Source organism: Hoplias malabaricus, chromosome 2, assembly GCF_029633855.1.
Source record: "Hoplias malabaricus isolate fHopMal1 chromosome 2, fHopMal1.hap1, whole genome shotgun sequence".
NCBI classification, from domain to species: Eukaryota; Metazoa; Chordata; class Actinopteri; order Characiformes; family Erythrinidae; genus Hoplias; species Hoplias malabaricus.
Window position 1 is genome coordinate 36,809,694 of NC_089801.1, and position 18,464 is coordinate 36,828,157.

At 38.1% G+C, this 18,464-nt stretch overlaps 1 pseudogene; it reads left to right on the plus strand.

Annotated features, from left to right (window-relative positions):
• Nucleotides 1-1,862: 1,862 nt before the first annotated feature.
• Nucleotides 1,863-18,195, plus strand: LOC136676531 (golgin subfamily A member 6-like protein 22; annotated as a pseudogene).
• The last annotated feature ends 269 nt before the right edge of the window (nt 18,196-18,464 follow it).

Below are 18,464 nucleotides of genomic sequence, written 5' to 3' on the forward strand. Positions count from 1 at the left end.
TACTCGTTCATGAATAACGACAGGTTAAACTGACCTGTAAGTCCATTCTTATTAGCAAAAACACATGTTTATTTACACGGGCCTGCATTAATAAAAGTCACTCACCGTCGCGTACTGGCAGTTTTGTATTTAACAGCCAGCACCCGATGGTGTATCAAGTGACTATAAACACGTGTGTTTGTGTTTTGTTAAAATGGTGTCCTGTTCACATTCAGCCCAGTTTCACAGAGCCTGATTTTGTATTTCTTGTTTTATGTAGCAGGGTAAACAAAATGTTGCTGCGTTAAAATATGTATAATTCAGATTTTGACCTTAAATTTTCTTAAACAGTTAGCACAATTGTAACATCATTTATAACTCTATGAAAGTCTAGAGACCTTTCCACTCATGTAAGATACATCAGACGTTCAAATTTTTAAAATATTTTGAAAATGAAGACATAATGCCATAGTAATTTAACTACAAGTGTACGTTTCAGTCACTATATGGAAGTCAAGTTCACATATTTCTATCTATTGGGACAGAATGTCACTGCAGCAAATTCTTTGTTAGACATCCGTGGAAGAAGCCGATGGCCCTGACAAAAATATGCATAAGATGCAAATACATGTTTCCTTAATGAATAAAGATCACACAGTGTTAGTAAAAACAAGAATGAATGCTCTCCAAAACTATGATATTGAGCTCCCTAAGGACCTGCAAAACTGTTTTGACTAGTAAAACTTAAATAGTTGATATTCAAAATTATTGCTAGTTCTGTTCTGTTGCAGTTGTTACTAGTAAAAATGTAGTTACAGATGTGTGTGTGTGTATATATATATATATATATATATATATATATATATATATATATATATATATATATATATATATCTGTAACTACGTTTTACTACCGTGTTTCCCCGATAGTAAGACACCCCCGATAGTAAGACGCAGTGTGGGTTTTAGGGGGGTCGGCTAATGTAAGACGTACCCCGAAAGTAAGACATAGTAAACTGTACGTTGGAAAAATATAAGCCATAGTACCGGTACCTTTTGCTGCATTAACTGCGGGATGCGGACGGATCTGGAGCGGAATGAGCGGAGGGATGTGGCGGCCGCGGGAGCAGCAGTAATGTTGTCCGTGGTCCAACACGCAGCCTCAGTGCCCTCACGTGCAGCCGCTGGTGGCCGCTCTGATTGGCATGGCCATGGTTGTCATGGAATAAATCTGTTTTATCTTCCAGTATAACATATTCAAACTGTTCGTTCTTACCGTTTTTCATTGTTTTACATGTTATACATGGAAATACCGTCATGATACGGTTGTAACAAGACATTCTTGGCACTTGCTTTTATAAAACTGTTTTATGGTGAATACCATACTGTTCAGGTTGTTAATAAATGTTAATTTTATGGTTAAAACAAAAATCGACATTTTTTACCAATATAAGACATACCCCGAAAGTAAGACATAGTGGGACTTTCGGGGGTAAAAAGAATGTAAGACACTGTCTTACATTCGGGGAAACACGGTAGTAACAACTGCAACAGAACAGAACTAGCAATAATTTGATATATATATATATATATATATATATATATATATATTCCATTATGGCCTTTATTCTTACTAGTTTGTAGATACATTTGTATTTGATTTTCAAAAATTAGAGTTTCTACTAGTAAAAGCTATGTTACAGACATCTTGAATTTGAGTTTTTACTAGTGTAAAGAGTTAGAATTAGGACATGTATCACTGTTTTATTTAGGACAAGGATAGCCTAGGATGTATCTATTTTAGGATAAAATGTCTTGCCATTTCTCTCTCTCTCTCTAGGAGGTCATTAGCCTGAATCTGTAGGAGGAAATAAAGAAAGAAAATGGCGACTGCAATCAACAGTGAGCCAGATATTGATCAATATTTAATATTGATTCATGATAGTTTACTGTAACAGGTTTAACTGTGAGGATTGTCGTGTGTGTTTTCATTCACAGAGTTTAAACTCGTTGGACCCGATGGTGATGAATATACATCTAGCTCTCCTGTCACTCTCTCCTGTCACCTGTCTCCTAAAGTCAGTGCTGTTGACTTGGAGATCAGGTGGTTTAAGGAGACAAAGTGTGTTTGTCTCTATGTTAACAGACAGGTAACAGTGGGACAGGGCTACGAGGGCAGAGTGAGTCTGTTCACTCAGGAGCTGCAGAAAGGAAACATCTCCTTACAGATCAGAAACTGCACATGGTCAGATACAGGACATTACCTGTGTCAGGTCATTGATGGAGAGACAACAGAGGAGTGTACAATAGGAATGGGTAAGTATCTCTGTATAAACTCAACCTGTATATACCTGTTCTGTATATACAGATGCTGGTCATACAATTAGAATATCATGAAAAAGTTGATTTATTTCAGTAATCACATTCAGAAAGTGAAACTTGTATATTATACTCATTCATTACACACAGACTGATATATTTCAAGTGTTTATTTCTTTTAATTTGATGATTATAACTGACAACTAATGAAAACCCCAAATTAAATATCTCAGAAAATTTGAATATTGTGAAAAGATTCAAGATTGCAAGATTGCAGACACCTGGTGCCCCACACTAATCAGCTAATTAACTCAAAACACCTGCAAAGGCCTTTAAATGGTCTCTCAGTCTAGTTCTGTAGGCTCCACAATCATGGGGAAGACTGCTGACTTGACAATTGTCCAAAAGACGACCATTGACACCTTACACAAGCAGGGCAAGAGACAAAAGGTAATTGCTAAAGAAGCACATTAATAGAGAGGCAAAGGGAAGGAAAAGAGGTAGAAAAAAATGTACAAGCGATAGGGACAACCACACCCTGGAGAGGATTTTGAAACAAAACCCATTCAAAAATGTGGGCGAGATTCACAAAGACTGGACTGCAGCTGGAGTCAGTGCTTCAAGAACCACCACGCACAGATGTATGCAAGACGTGTGTTTTAACGTCGCATTCCTTTTGTCGAGCCACTCTTGAACGGCTCAGAAGCATCTCGCTTCCAAGAAAGACTGGACTGCTGCTGATTGGTACAAAGTTATGTTCTCTGATGAATATAAATTTTGCATTTCCTTTTGAAATCAAGGCCCCAGAGTCTGGAGGAAGAGAGGAGAGGCACAGAATCCACGTTGCTTGAGGTTGATGGATTGTGGTGCCATGTCATCTGCTGGTGTTGGTCCACTGTGTTTTCTGAAGTCCAAGGTGAAAGCAGCCATCTACCAGGAAGTTTTAAAGGACTTCATGCTTTCTGCTGCTGACCAATGGAGATGCAGATTTCATTTTCCAACAGGACTTGTCACCTGCACACAGTGCCAAAGCTACCAGTACCTGATTTAAAGACCATGGTATCCATGTTCTTAATTGGCCAGCAAACTCACCTGACCTTAACCTTTTCAGTTGGCCAGCATTTCTAAAAATCCATTTTTTTATATTTGTCTTAAGTAATATTCTAATTTTCTGAGATGAATTTGGGGTTTTCATTAGTTGTCAGTTAAAATCATCAAATTAATAAATTAATAAACACTTGAAATATATCAGTCTGTGTTTAATGAATGAGTATAATATACAAGTTTCACTTTCTGAATGGAATTACAGAAATCAATCAACTTTTTCATGATATTCTAATTTTATGACCAGCACCTGTACATTTGTTTATAAATCCTAGCAGTTTAGAAAACAGCAGCAGTGAAAGATGAGAAACTCCAGCACAGATGAATAAAGGAGATTTCTGATGAGGAAGATGAAGTGTTAAAGACTGTTTGTCAAGTAGTGTTTGTAAATGGTTTTCTCATTGGGTTTTATCTCACACTCTGCTCTGTTCTTTTCTTTTACACAGATCCTGTGGTGAGTAAATCACTCCTCCTTCCTCACACTGATCACAGTGTCTGCTGTGTTTATAAACGTATCACATCTATTACAGTTTAATCCAGAAATCAGACAGTGACCTCAGTCCTTTCAGGGAATATTCACCTGATAAAGTCTCCCATCACAGAATAAGGAATTCTTTCTCAAAATGCACCTGCACCTCCTCAGCATCTAGTATCTAATCTAATTTCTCTGAGCAGCATCTAATTTCTCTGAGCAGCCAGAGTTAGCTTTAGCATTAGCTCATCTCAGATATAAATTCCATTGTTAAAAAATTGTCCTTAGATGTGAAAACCTTCCTCTTTAATTTAATGAAACCATTTCCCTGTTTCAATTAATGTAAACGCACCCTCAAGAATCAATTTCCTTCACTTTAAATTCACCAATGTCCACATTTTCTTAGTTCTCAAACACAGTTTAAATGCAGTTTATTACTTTATTAAAAATTAACTGAAAGTCTAAAGGATGGAGCTGCAGTAAATAAGAGAGACAGGACTTTCTCACACTTTACAAATAATACATTGTCTATAGTGTTTATATATTGTGTACAGTCCACATTTCTCTCTAACATTTCATCTTTTTATCTTTCTTTCTCTTTGATGTTTTAGGTATCTTCATATGTAAGTGAATATTTTCTAGTGAAAGTACTGGATGTAGTTTGTGTAGGCAATATTTGATATTTTGCATCATCAATACATCATTGCAGTTACTCTTATTACATTATCATTAGTTGTACTCATTACGTCATCAATATCAACATTACAATGTCTGTCATTACATCATCATTACATTCTTCCTCATTACATCAAGAAACATCCTGTAAATGTTTAAGAGGGTAAAACAGCAGCTGTGCTTTAAACCTTCATTTATTTACAGTGATGTGGATGATGCCAATTCATCAGAACTAAAAGTCTAACTGACAATAAATATTGATCTAACTGAGTTGCAGTAAATTAGGCTACCCTCACACAGCAGATAAAAGTGGCCCAAATCTGATGTCTTTTGTTCTGCTATTCACACTGTCTATATAATGACCTAAATCTGACATCAGTCTGAACCGATCATGCTCCTACACTGACCAGCATGTGTAAAAGTATGATGCTTCAGGCTCACTGACCAGAAAAATATGTTAGTCTGTTTAATTTTTGAAATAACGGAAAGTAATCAGACTTGTATTTTAGTGTGCAGCACTGTCATCCCATATAAGCTCTATGTTAACAACAGAATATCAATTAAAGATTTCAAAGAATATTAAAACATTTCAAGCACAAATTTGCAGTGTTTTGCAAACAAAAGACCGACATCTTACAGCCACACAAACGAAATGTGTGTCGTATGTGAACAAACAAATCAGATTTGGGCCACATTTACCTGCTGTGTGAATGTATCCAAAGTGAGTCAGGACTTTCTCACCCTTTACAAATAATACATTTTCTATAGTGTTTATACAGTGGTATGAAAACGTTTGGGCAGCCCTGATAATTTTAAGGATTTTACTTTATAAATCATTGGTTGTTCGGATCAGCAATTTCAGTTTAATATATCATATAGCAGACGAACCCAGTGATATTTGAGAAGGGGAATGAAGTTTATAGGATTTACAGAAAGTGTGCAATAAGTATTTAAAGAAATTAGGCAGGTGCAGGTGTATATTGTGTGCAGTCAACATTTCTGTCTAACATTTCATCTTTTATCTCTGTTCCTCTTTAATGTTCAGGGAGTTTGGCCAGTAAGTAAATGTTTTCTATTTCTACTGAAAGTACTGGATGTAGTTTGTGTAGTTTATAAAGTCAGAGGAGAGTTTTAATCCAAGTCAAGCTCTCACATAAAACCCAGTTTTATCAGTTGCTCATTTTTTAAACAAAGTTTGAAATGAGAGCTTTTAATTTCAATCTCCCACCTTCCTTCCCACAACGCACTGCTGCATAATCTCACTGCACTGCAGCAACGTAGGGACAGTGAAATTTACTGATGAGAAAAAGACATCACAGAAATTTGCCGTGTTTTTTTTTTTGGGAGCGATATCACTTTGCTTATGGGGATGATGAAATATTTGAGGTGCTACGTCATCATCATCCCAGTATTCCTCACGATATCAATATCCTGTAAATGTTTAATAAAAGAGGATAAAACAGCAGCTGAGCTCTAAACCTTCATTTATTTACAAAGTGGATGACCCCAGGTCTGAACTGAAAGTCTAACGGACGGAGCTGCAGTAAATAAGAGAGACAGGACTTTCTCACACTTTACAAATAATACATTGTCTATAGTGTTTATATATTGTGTACAGTCAACATTTCTCTCTAACTTTTCATCTTTTTATCTTTGTTTGTCTTTGATGATTTAGGTATCTTCATATGTAAGTGAATTTGTTTCTACTATTGGATGTAGTTTATAAAGTCATAGGAGAGTTTTAATCCAAGTCAAGCTCCCACTTTAAATCCAGTTTAATCAGTTGCTCATGTTTTAAACAAAGCTTGAAATGAGAGCTTTTAACTTCCATCACCCACCTTTCTTCCCACTATGCACTGCTGCATGATCCCACTGCACCGCAGGAACCTAGAGACAGTGAAGTACTGATGGGGAAAAAAGACACCACAGATACAAGCTGTGAAACACACACACACACACAAACACACACACACACAAACCTTTTGCAAGATGTTCTTGCACTTGCAAGTCCTGGGGATTGAAAAGGCAACAATCTTGTACTAAGCTTGCTTCTCTATCCATTAGGCTGTGGTTAGTAATCAAGAGAACATATATATATATATATATATATATATATATATATATATATATATATATATATATATATATATATATATATATATATATATATATATATATATATATATATGTGTGTGTGTGAGAGAGAGAGAGAGAGAACACAGACAATGCGTTCACAAATATGATTAATGAATCTGCAGTTTTCATTAGAGGATTTCTTTTTATTCCTTCATTTGTTCATTTTAAAGCTGTTGATGATTACTTTACACTAATTTAAATGTAATAGTTATGAAACATTTCATTAATTTTTCAACTTATATTATTCTCTTCCACAGCTGGGCAGAGGTGAGTGTAACTGAGTGGAAGAGAAATGTCTGCTCTGATGCTGCTGTGTTGATTCTTTATGAAGAAGCAGATTGTTGTAGTACAATACATTGTTGAATGTATTGAGCTCCAGAGCAGCACGTCTCAAACTACACACAATATTTCACACTCTGAGCTCTTTAGTCTGGAGCTGAGGTTTTAGTGCGCTTTTATCTCTCAAAGTAGAAACACTGCAGAATCAGTATAATATTATAATTATTTAAAGTTATTATTGTTACTGTTAATTATTTAAGAGTATATCTATGAAAATATTTAAAACATAAATTCCAGCTACAGTTCTATACAGTGCCTATGCAATTTAATGTGAAACAGAACACACAGGTGAAACGGTGTGTGTTATATACTTTCTGTATTTTAACATCCTTATTTTTTCTTTAATCTGTCCCTTTAGTTAGTAAAATCATCATTGCTCAGGTGAGCACATTATCATCTAATTTGTTATTGCAATCTGATAATATCATCTATGCATATAAACATTAGAGTGTATAAAAAAAAGTGCAGGGCATGTGGTTCAGAATGTTTATATGAATGTACTTTATTGTTGGATAGTCATTACTCTTTCATTGAGTTTGACTTAAGTGTGACTACAATGTAAATGCTGATCAGAGTGATCCTCTGTGATCCTCAGCTGCTGCAATAGTAGAGCTAGTTTTCATTTCTCTTTTCATAAATTATATATTTACTGTATAATATGACCAGGGTGTGGCATAATAGACTAAGAAAACAGGCTAAGGTGGTGTATCTGCAGCAGTATAGGCACCAATGAAACATGTAATTAGTGTTTGTGTGTTTTAAATTTAGCAAATTGCAAATTTGTATATGGCTGAAACAGGGAGATGAACTTATATTTTTAGGCAAGTTTTCAAGGTGAACAAGGTGAAAAAGGAGATTAGTGAATCCTGTGAACGAACTGCCTTTAATAAACTGCATGACTGAGCTCCAAAAGTCATCTCAAGGATGACAGAGATGCCTAGATGGCAAAAGGCAGGTGCCGGAGGACAGCCAGTGTGTGAGAGTGAATTGAAAATGAGGAAGACGTCCAGGAAAGGGGTGGTTTTGGGTGTCTGGAGTGCACAGCAGCAGCACCTGCGGAGGGGGTGTGAGCTGGAAAGTTTGAGGCAGAGAGTGGCAGTGGCCCCAAGGAGAGGGGGTGAGATGAGGGAAGAGGGGCTGCATCTAAATGAGCACAATACTATCAAGGCAATATTCTAAGGGGAAAATGTGCTGAATCGTGTGAGAATGAATGCTTGAACGTGCTGCCTGATTTCTGTTCCAATATTTTCAAAAGTGCAATCAACTTGGCGAAATAATGCACTGTTAATGTTCAGAAATATTGCATATTTCAAGCCTGTTTCTAATGCAACTAAGGTAATAACATTCATATAACTAACGTTTCAAATGCAGCCTCGTAAGGCACTGAATTGCAAGACAGCAAAGACAATACAGCATTGAGACTAATGCCTTCCAGCTCAGACACAGACTCAAAGCAGTGGGGAAGCTGGCATGACAATGCTTTATTGCATCTCCAAACAAGTCCCATAGAAATTTAATGGAGAATAGAGGTAAGGCAAAGCTTGAAGTCATGTGCCGGTGAAGGAGGCAGAGCTAGGGGTTCACTAAGGAGGATGGATGCATTGGGAGGAGAAGCAGGAGAGGCAGCATGTGTATTCTGTGTGGGACTGACCGGAATGTGCCACAGAGCTGATAGCAGGAAGCAGGCACGACAACAGTTGATCACGGCCCCAAACATGAGGTAGTACTGTTGATGTTAAGCTGAAGAAAAGGGAAATGGGAGGCTTGGGTCCACACGTCAGAGGTGGGGCACAGGAGAAACAGAGGCTGCACGGGAGCCGATGGGCTGCATACCTTGGAGCGGTGGGGAAAACAGCTAAACGCAGCTCCTAACATAAGGCAGTGGATCAGCAGAAACAAACCCAAAGCAGAGTAGGGAGCTCACATTGTGAAGCAGTCGAGTCGATGTCACGATCTCGTGAGCCAGGTGTAGCGAGTTCGTCCGAAAAAGAAATGACATGAATTTGCAGGGTATTTCGTAGTGGTATTCCTTTATGTGGTAATGGGAAGTAAAATCTTGTAAATGCAGGAAAAATGTCAGCCGCTCATGAAACGTTTTTGCATTTTGTAAATGTTTAAGTGATATAAACTTTTCTGTGTAACTATGTTTATTATGGGCACTTTTTTTAAGCTAATTAGTTCCAATGTTCTTAAACTCATATTTGTTCATGTATGCTTAGTTTTCCTCAAACTGGTGACCCGGTTGAGCTTTGTGTCTGGGGAGGAGGACAGATAGTTCTCTTCATGTTCGTTCATTCATTCATTCATTGTCTGTAACTGCTTGTCAAGTTCAGGGTTGCGGTTGTTGCGCCCCAGAATCACTGGGCGTAAGGCAGGAACACATCCTGGAGGGGGTGCCAGTCCTTCACAGGGCGACACACTCTCACACCTATGGACACTTTTGAGTCAACAATCCACCTACCATTGATGTTTTTAGACCATGGCAGGAAACCGGAGTGCCCAGAGGAAATCTGCTGTGCCACCATGCTGCCATGTTGTGAATAATGTAGTCTTTAGTATTACGGAATGCTCCTTTAAACTATTGATTGAGACATTGACCACAGCACAGCTTCTATACTGTGTGCTCTAATTAGACACTGCTTTGACTTTGATTTAGTTTGACTGGGATTTTGACCCTGTTCTGACTCTATTTGAGTTTTTTCATCTGCATTAGATCATGTTAAATTCTTGTCTGTGCTACATATTTCCTGTTGTATAAACGATGCAGTTTTTCAAAGCAGTCTTGGTTTAAATGAGTGACACCCTTTTAAGAGTCTGAACTGTAATCTCTGTGAGGCAGACCCACCTCTCAGACCCAAACATCAACAGCAATTTAAACAGAGACTCAGTTATTGCTCATATCACATGAATATTTCATACACGAACATTCACAGTGTATATTCACTTCTGCAGAGCAACAGAAAATGGACAGAAGAGCATAGAAAGAAAATGGACGAATCTGCTCTGTGGATGGGTGAGTTATAAAAGAAATACAAAATAAAGTCACAGGTAGTTCAACATATTTTTCTATGTAGAACAGTTCAGTGTCTTTATACAGTGGTGTCCCTTCATGATTTTTTTTTTTGCATGTTTGTCACTCCTAAATGTTTCAGATCATCAAACAAATTTAAGTATTAGTCACAAATAAATAAAGCTACCAGATTCTAGTTACAGTTAATGTTTCTCCATTTGAAGTGTCTTGTTATTAGATTCTTTGAGGAACGTCACAGGCCAGCAGTGGAACATGGGTAAATCCTTTCACGAAAGTGTACATCTGCTTCAGATTTACGGGAGGAATGTGTAAAGTGCACATAGGGGGCACTTGTGAGCACTTTTGTTGAGGAACACTTAGTGTGTGAGTATTGTGATAGGGGCATTCTGATACAAGTGCAAAGACTTTGGATTGCCCTGCCCCCTCATTGAGTCTCTCCAATCACGTCACTGGACCAGAGTTTATATGAGAGAGCAAAGATGAGGTTAAATGCAGTGAAATAGACACAACAAGCACAGAGGGAAAAAAACGGAGTAAATGAGAACGGAGAAGAAAGCGAGTCAAAACAGCTAAGCCCTAGATAGAAATAATCCTCTTGACTCTTTGAGCGATGAGCAGTTATTAGGAGACAGATTGTCTTTCAGTATAACCCCAGACACTGCACACAGTGTCACCATACTACCTTTTTTTTCCATATTTTTTAAATAATACACATTTCTTCACCTTGGACCAGGTAGGTTGTCTTTGGTTTTGTTTAGTTTAAAAGCCATTAAGACAACTCAAACTGATTCAGTGAACGCCTTTTATTCTGAGGCGTCATTGTCATGGGAACAGTAGCCCTTTACAGCCACAAAACCTCAGTTACTGCAGTAAAGCCCTTACATTTTTCCCTTAGTTAAGTAAAATGTCCAAGGGGGCTTATGCAATAAAAGTAAAGGCAACCCCTATAACTGTGGGAAACACTATTCTCTGGTTTGTTTACATTCAGAAACTCTGCATCTTTTAAGGTGGAATGTATGTTTGAGGGGGAAAAAACAGTGTTGTTTGAGCATCGCAGAGATTTAACATTTGTTACTTGAGTTGTTTAGTTTCGGTCTGTGTATATTTTTATTCATTTAGCGCTCTCTCAGATTCAGTTTAATCTACAGCAAAAATAAGTCAAATTTTCCTACCTATGGAACAGGAATAGAGCAACATCTTCATCTTGGTTCATGCTAGGATTGTGATAAAAAGAGCAGTTCTGATTTTGTTCTGCTTTATAGAGAGCAGCCACTGTAGAATTATACCACCCTTACTCCCTGAACATCTCCAGTCACAGAGTCCTACAAGCAAAGGTGGGCTTCGACCGTGTAAAACAGACATGACTCGAGTGGAGACATGATAAAATAAAAGCACAATAAGAAAAACAAGAGAACTGAGCAGAGCTCCTGTGTGCTGAACTTCATGCTGCTGTTTCACTGTGTCTGAGCTGCCTGTGGTTCATTATAATTTAAAGAAACAGGCACTGAAACCAGCTGTTCTGATCTGGGCAGTTTAGACAGGGGAGAGACCTGATGTGGGGTTTGATCCTTGTGGTATTTTGATCAAAGCAGGGGAGCAGTGCTTCAGTGTGAGTGGGGTAATATAGTTCCTCATTAACCCTACATTTCCCTGCAGTATGTGCAGTACTGTGCACCAGGTTTTATGCACCAGAACTCATGAGATTTAAAAAGTTATTTATCTGAGCAGTAAGTGTTTATTTGCTAAACAACAAATAACACCCAACATTAAAATAAAACCAACTAACATTATTCCAGTAAGTGTGATATTCTGGGGTGAATGTGTTGGTTTAACTTTTTCCAAATCTCTCCTCGTGGCAGTCCGTAATATTTGAGGTTATCATCCATTACCTAGTTTTAGTGGTTAATAAATAACAAATTCATGCAATCAAGGAGAATCTAAACAAAACAGTGTTTTTCAAGCTCACTCACACCCACTAATTTATAGAAAAAATATCTTATTTCTCATTTGTTTTATATTATTATTTGCATTTACTGTGATTATATAAATCTTTATACAAGCACCACAGTTACTGAGAAGGCTTTAGTTTAAATATATATAATTGTCTTATGTGGCTAAGACTTTTGCACAGTACTGTATTTATGCATCATGTGGGAGAAAACAGAGAAGTGAGTGGAGTATGTTTAATATGCAGATGTGCATTATTCCAGATGTGAATAGTATTTTTGAGGAAAGGTTCTCTGTTGTTCTTTTCAGATGTGTTGTGTTTGTGGAGTATAGATCCAGCTTTAAGGGAGATATTGTTCTGACTCCTGCTCAATATTCATATACAATATCTGTGTGATTAAATTAATGCTCTGTCTTTATCATTTCAGCACAAAAGATATTTGATCTACAAATTCAAAATGAAACTCTGAAAAGTGTTGTTTCTTCACATATGACTGGTGAGTGTTATACTTTAAAAAGTCTCAGCCTTTATTCATTCGTTCATTCATTGTCTGTAACCCTTATCCAGTTCAGGGTCGCAGTGGGCCCGGAACTCAAGATGGTGGGGGCAGCAGTCCTTCACAGGGTGACACACACTCACACACATGATTGTGTTTCTCAGTGTGGAGAATTAAAAAACCTGTTTAATTATGATCTAAAATGTAAAACTCATTTTACAGATTTAGAGAATAAGGCCAAACAACTGGAAGAGAAACAGAACATTATAACAGAACGAGACACACAGCTAATGGAGAGAGAGACACAGCTTCAGGAGAAAGACAGACTTCTCACGGAGGTCAGAGATGAACTGAGACAAACCAGAAGTGAATTAGAGCAGAATCATAGAATACAAATGGAAGAGATGGAGAAAAGACTTCAGGAGAAAGACATAGTTATAAAAGAACATTTAGAGATGATTTATAAAAGAGACGCGTTATTAAAGGAGACAAATGAAAGACTTGAAGGTGTTAGTGAACAGTTTAAGGAGAAAGACACAGAGCTGGAGAATGTGAGGAAACTGCTGAGAGAGAAAGAGTCTCTACTGGAGGACACAGTGAAAGAGGTGGACAGCTGTAAAAATCAACTGGAGACACAGAGAAAGGAGCTGCAGGAAAAGAGCAGCACACTCCAGAAGATGAAGATCCAACTGGAAGAACAGAAAACTGAAGTGAGTGAAAAAGACAAACAGCTTGAAGAGAAGGAGAGGATTGTAAGTGAGATACACACACAGCTAATGGAGAGAGAGGAGCAGGTTAAAGAGAAAGAGAGACTTCTAGAGGAGAGAAACAAGCAGCTGCAGGAAAGAACACATCCTCCATCATCAGGTCCAGTCAGGAGGAGAAACAGCAAGAAGGGGAGACATCCAAGCTGTAAGTAACTGACCAGGTCACTTTAAATATTTGTACAATAAGTAGATTTTTCAGAATGCAACCCTATTACCAAAAAAGTTGGGACATGAGGCAAAAGGTGTTAAAAATTAAAAATATTATTTTGGATGCTGGCTTATGAACAGCCAGATTGGTGTCTCCATTATTTAGCCCAGACACAGAATCCTTGATTTCCAAAAAGAATTTCATGAATTTCCATGCATTGTGTAAAAATTCATATATATTTCTAGATTATTTACATGGCAACTATTCACAAACTTTAAAAATGTGTTCATTCTGGTTTCTCAGTCAGTGAAGAGACTCCAGACCCAGCAGCTCCACTAAGGATGATAAACAATGTTGGACATTCTGCAAAAAGTAAATAATTGCAATATTTCTCTAGACAGACCATTCTCTCACGCTCAGTAATAAATGAACCCCTTCATTCTTGTTGATCTGCAGTGAGTGGAGAGTCTCTTCCAGAGTCTGTTGGTGTATCAGAGCTGAGGCTGGTTCTGCTGGGGAGGACTGGAAGTGGGAAGAGTGCAGCAGGAAACAGTCTCCTGGGTCGAGAGGAGAGGAGCAGGGCTGGAGCGTCTACAGTGAGGCAGCAGAGTGAGAGCAGACAGGGCCAGGTGGCTGGGAGGCAGGTGACTGTGGTGGACACTCCTGACTATTTCAGTCCTGGACTCTCTCTGGACGAGCTGAGACAAGAGGTGGGACTCTGTGTCCGTCTGTCGGCCCCAGGACCACATGCCTTCCTCCTAGTCATACCAGTGAAGCAGACCTCAGGAGAGGAGAGAGACATGCTGCAGAAAATGGAGGAGATGTTTGGAGAGAGATGCTGGAGGAACACCATGATCCTCTTCACTGTCACTGATGAAGACCCAGAGAAGAAGATTGAAGAGTTTGTCCAGTCAGGAAACCAGGAGGTCCAGAGCCTTGTGGAGAAATGTGGGAACAGGTTTCACTGTCTCAACATTAAGGAGAGTGGAGAGGGGTCTCAGGTCTCAGAGCTGCTGGAGAAGATCGAGAAGATGGTGGAAGGAAACAGAGAGAAGTTCTACAGCAGTGAGACCTACCTGGAGACAGAAGCTCAGATCAGAGCAATGGAGACAAAGATCATGAAACAAATGGAAGAAAGGCGGGTGAAGGATGAGAAAGAAACTAGGGCAAGAATAGAAAAGGAGCTGCAGAACTCTCTGAGAAGGATAGAGGGAGCAGTTCAAGAGCACGAAGGAGGGATAAAACAACTTTATGACCGAACAACTGACCTAGAGAGAAGAATGAAAGAAGAGAGGGATGAAGAGAAAAGGAGAGGACTGGAACAAGAGCTGGAGAGAGAGTTAGAGCGAAGGACAGAAATGGAAGAAAAGGTGAAGAGACTGAAAGAGAAGAGAGAGAGGGACAGGTGTGAGATGGAGGAGAGACACAGACGGGAGATGGAGGAGATCATGGAGACGTATGAAGGAGAAGCAGAGAGAAAGTTAATGAAAATCCTGCTGCCTGAACTCCACAGGAACATTTTGGCTTCAAAGACAAAGATGCAGGAGGAATTCAGCAGACAGATGGAGGAGAAGAACATGGAGCTGGAGAAACTGAGATGGACACTTTCAGAGCTACATGAAACTCATTTACTTAGAAAGGAGGTTTATCAGGAAGCCTTGAAGACAATTACAGAGACAGAGAATCAAGGAACATCATCAGGAAAAGACCCTCAAGAAAGAGAGTCTGGAGGAGTGTTGAAGCGGTTCTTCAGAAAGAAGATCCCAAGTTAAAAGTCTGGTGATATTTAGAATGTTTGACTCTAGAGTTAAAGAAATATTCAAAGACCTGTTCCAGCAGAAGCTCCAGATAATAGTTAATCAATCAAACAAAATGTATACAGAGCTTTATTATAACCAAAGTTGTCAAAAAGCAGCTTTACAGAAATGATATCAGAACAGATAATGTCGATCAGAAAGCCCGAATGCGACTGTGGCAAGGAAAAACTCCCTCAAGGGGCGGAACCTTCCTGAAGAAACCTTGGGAGGAACAATGGTGACCCATGAATTTCTGATCATACTACTAATAGAAATAATATGTGTGTAATTTGTCTTCCACATTTAACCTATCTGTGGCAGTGAACACACACATACACTTGGTAGAAGCTCTAGAGTGGTGGGCAGCCATCCCCGGTGCCTGGGCTGCAGTTGCGGGTTCGATGCCTTGCTCAGGGTCACCTCAGCTGTGGATTGAGGGAGGAGGACAGTGCTGTTCCTTCACTCCCACCACCCTCAATTATCCCACCGGTTTTGGGAATTCAACCAACGAACTTTCAGTCCTAAGCCCTCTTCTCTAAATCATCAGTTAGTATCGTCAGTTAAGTCTGTCATTATGGCACAATGTATTTACAACCCCAATTCCAATGAAGTTGGGACGTTGTGCAAAACATAAATAAAAACAAAATACATTGATTTGCAAATCCTTTTCAAACTATATTCAACTGAATACACTTCAAAGGCAAGATATTTAATGTCCAAAAGGATACATTTTATTGTTTTTGTTTTTTTTTTTTTTTGCAAATATTCACTCATTTTTTCAATTTGAGGCCTGCAAACTTTGCAACTTTCCAAAAAAGTTGGGACAGGGGCATGTTTACCAGCATTTGGGAACTGAGGACACTAATTGTTGATGCTTGTAGGTGGAATTCTTTACCATTCTTGCTTGACGTACAACTTCAGTTGCTCAACAGTCCGGATTCTCTGTTGTCGTATTTTGTGCTTCATAATGTGCCACACATTTTCAATATTCAATGTACACTCTCACACCCTTGGACAATTTTATGTAGCAAATCCACCTACCATTGTGTGTTTTTTGACAGTGGGAGGAATCCAGAGCACTCACAGGAAACCCATGCGAATATGGGGAGAACACGGGATGAAATGCATTTTTTAAACATTTTGATTCCAGGCCTTATTAAAGGCCCCGTCTACGATTGTGTGGAACTGCAGTTCTTTCTAGTTTGTTTAGGTTCAAAAGCTCTTTCTGGGAGAAAAATAATTGCTTTTGTTTTTATTTGGCTAAATTTTAACTTTTTATAAGTTTTTGTTCTCCGTTATTTAGGTGTTTTTTTTTTGTTTGTTTGTTTCTTTGTTTGTTTTTTTAATATCAGTTTCACTCTTCTTACGTTCATGCAGTTAGCATGTCCCCAAATTTAGAGTGTGTTCTTACCTAAATTATCAGTAAAACAGCAACAGTAGATCAATATTACCAGCCAATGGGGCAGGGAAAAAAATATCTATTTTCATGATTTTCATCATTTAGAGGGCTCTTTTTTAATTTCTCTGACTTGAGCAGAGAGAGGTAACCTTGCATGTCTGATGGAGCCCCTCTGTTTATTACTTTTTTACTGACACTGGGGCTTGGTAAACTCCTGTTATCTCCATATTTGGAAGGTCCAAAATGTTGTGTTCTTTTTGGGTTCTGCTGGAACCATCTACAGGATGGTCATCACCAAGAAAGAGCAAGAATACATACTATATCAAACTGTATTTACTACGTAATATTCGGATGGGATGTTTACTTTTAAAATGTATTCCACAACAGAATTCAAATTACATGCCTTAATATGTAATTTGTAATATATTCCGTTAGATTACTCGGTGTGAGTAAAGTATTCGGAATACTTTTTATACTGTAGCAACTAGCTGAGTTTTCCTGAATGTAAACAACGTGCTATAAAGAATATGAGTATATAAACACAAAATATTTTTAGTCATTTGTCAGGTAATACAGAAAGAAAGAAAGAAAAAAATGACCAAATATTACCTTGACAGTTACCAAAGCTGTTAAAGGAACACTATGTAGTATTTCTGCCTTATAATTTCTTCTAAATGTTTGTGATGATCCACGGAGCTGTAATAGGGACAATAGAGCCTCTGTGGCTGCTATGCTGGGTCCAGTGCTGGTTTATTCGACTAAGCAATTTCTGAATCACATGGAGGAAGGCTCTCGCAAGAAATGCATAATGTTTTACAGCACAAATCCCATGCGTGGTTACCTAGCTACAAGAAGAATCTAGCTCTGTATTCCCGGTATGGAATGAGCTGAAACAGACTTGAGGATACAAGTTGGAGTAATAAGTAGCTTGCATCGTAATGTTCCTCATGTATTACAGTGTTAGTGATAAGTTTTGTTAACAAAAGTGTTATAATCAGGTTTTGAGTGTTATTGTTCAGTGAGCCAGGGTTTGAGGCTGCTAACTTTGGCTGGTTTAGCTTACTTTTTCATGTTAGACATAGATTCTAGTAATATATGCTTTTCTGTGGCTGGCTGTGTGGATGAAATAGTTTGTCAGTGGAACCAAAGCTTTGTTGAGGACAGTGTTATATTTTGAGAATTTGATATACGATATAGTGCTATGCGCCTGCTAACTTTAGTTGGATCAGCACAGTTTTTTAACTGTTGGACATTGATTCTGGTAATAAGTGCTTTTCTGTTAGTTGCTGTGGTTATAATGGCTAGAGTAACACCAAAGTTGTGTCAACAGAGTTGTGCCTGTATGTTTGTGTGAGAGAGACAGTGAAAGTGTGTATTAGTGAGCAAAAGAGAGAGAGACAGACAGAGATGTGAGACTTGATTTCACAACAGTACTGTAAACATGAATTACACTCAGCAGCAGGTAGGGGGTGCTCAGGATACAAAACAAAACAAAATTCTTACATTGAATTCCTTTAAGAGTGAAAAATATTAGACAAACATACAATACTTTTGTACAAAATTTACTGTTACTAATAAAATATTGAAAACCCTTTTTTATTTGTGTATTTTGTCTTGCAGCAATTCCTATTCAAATAAACAGATAGAGAAATACTATGTTTACACTTTGTTCACATTGTAAGAGATTAGTTTATTTCAAATATTTCCTAGAACACAAAGGATATGTGTTTGTTTTCATTTAAGGTGTGGGGGAAATTTATAAAACACTGGATAGCCAGGCTAAAATTTGGAACAGAGCAAAAAGTTTGGAACTGTGGATAGAAAGCATTTTTTTGTACTAGAAATCTTGTTTGGC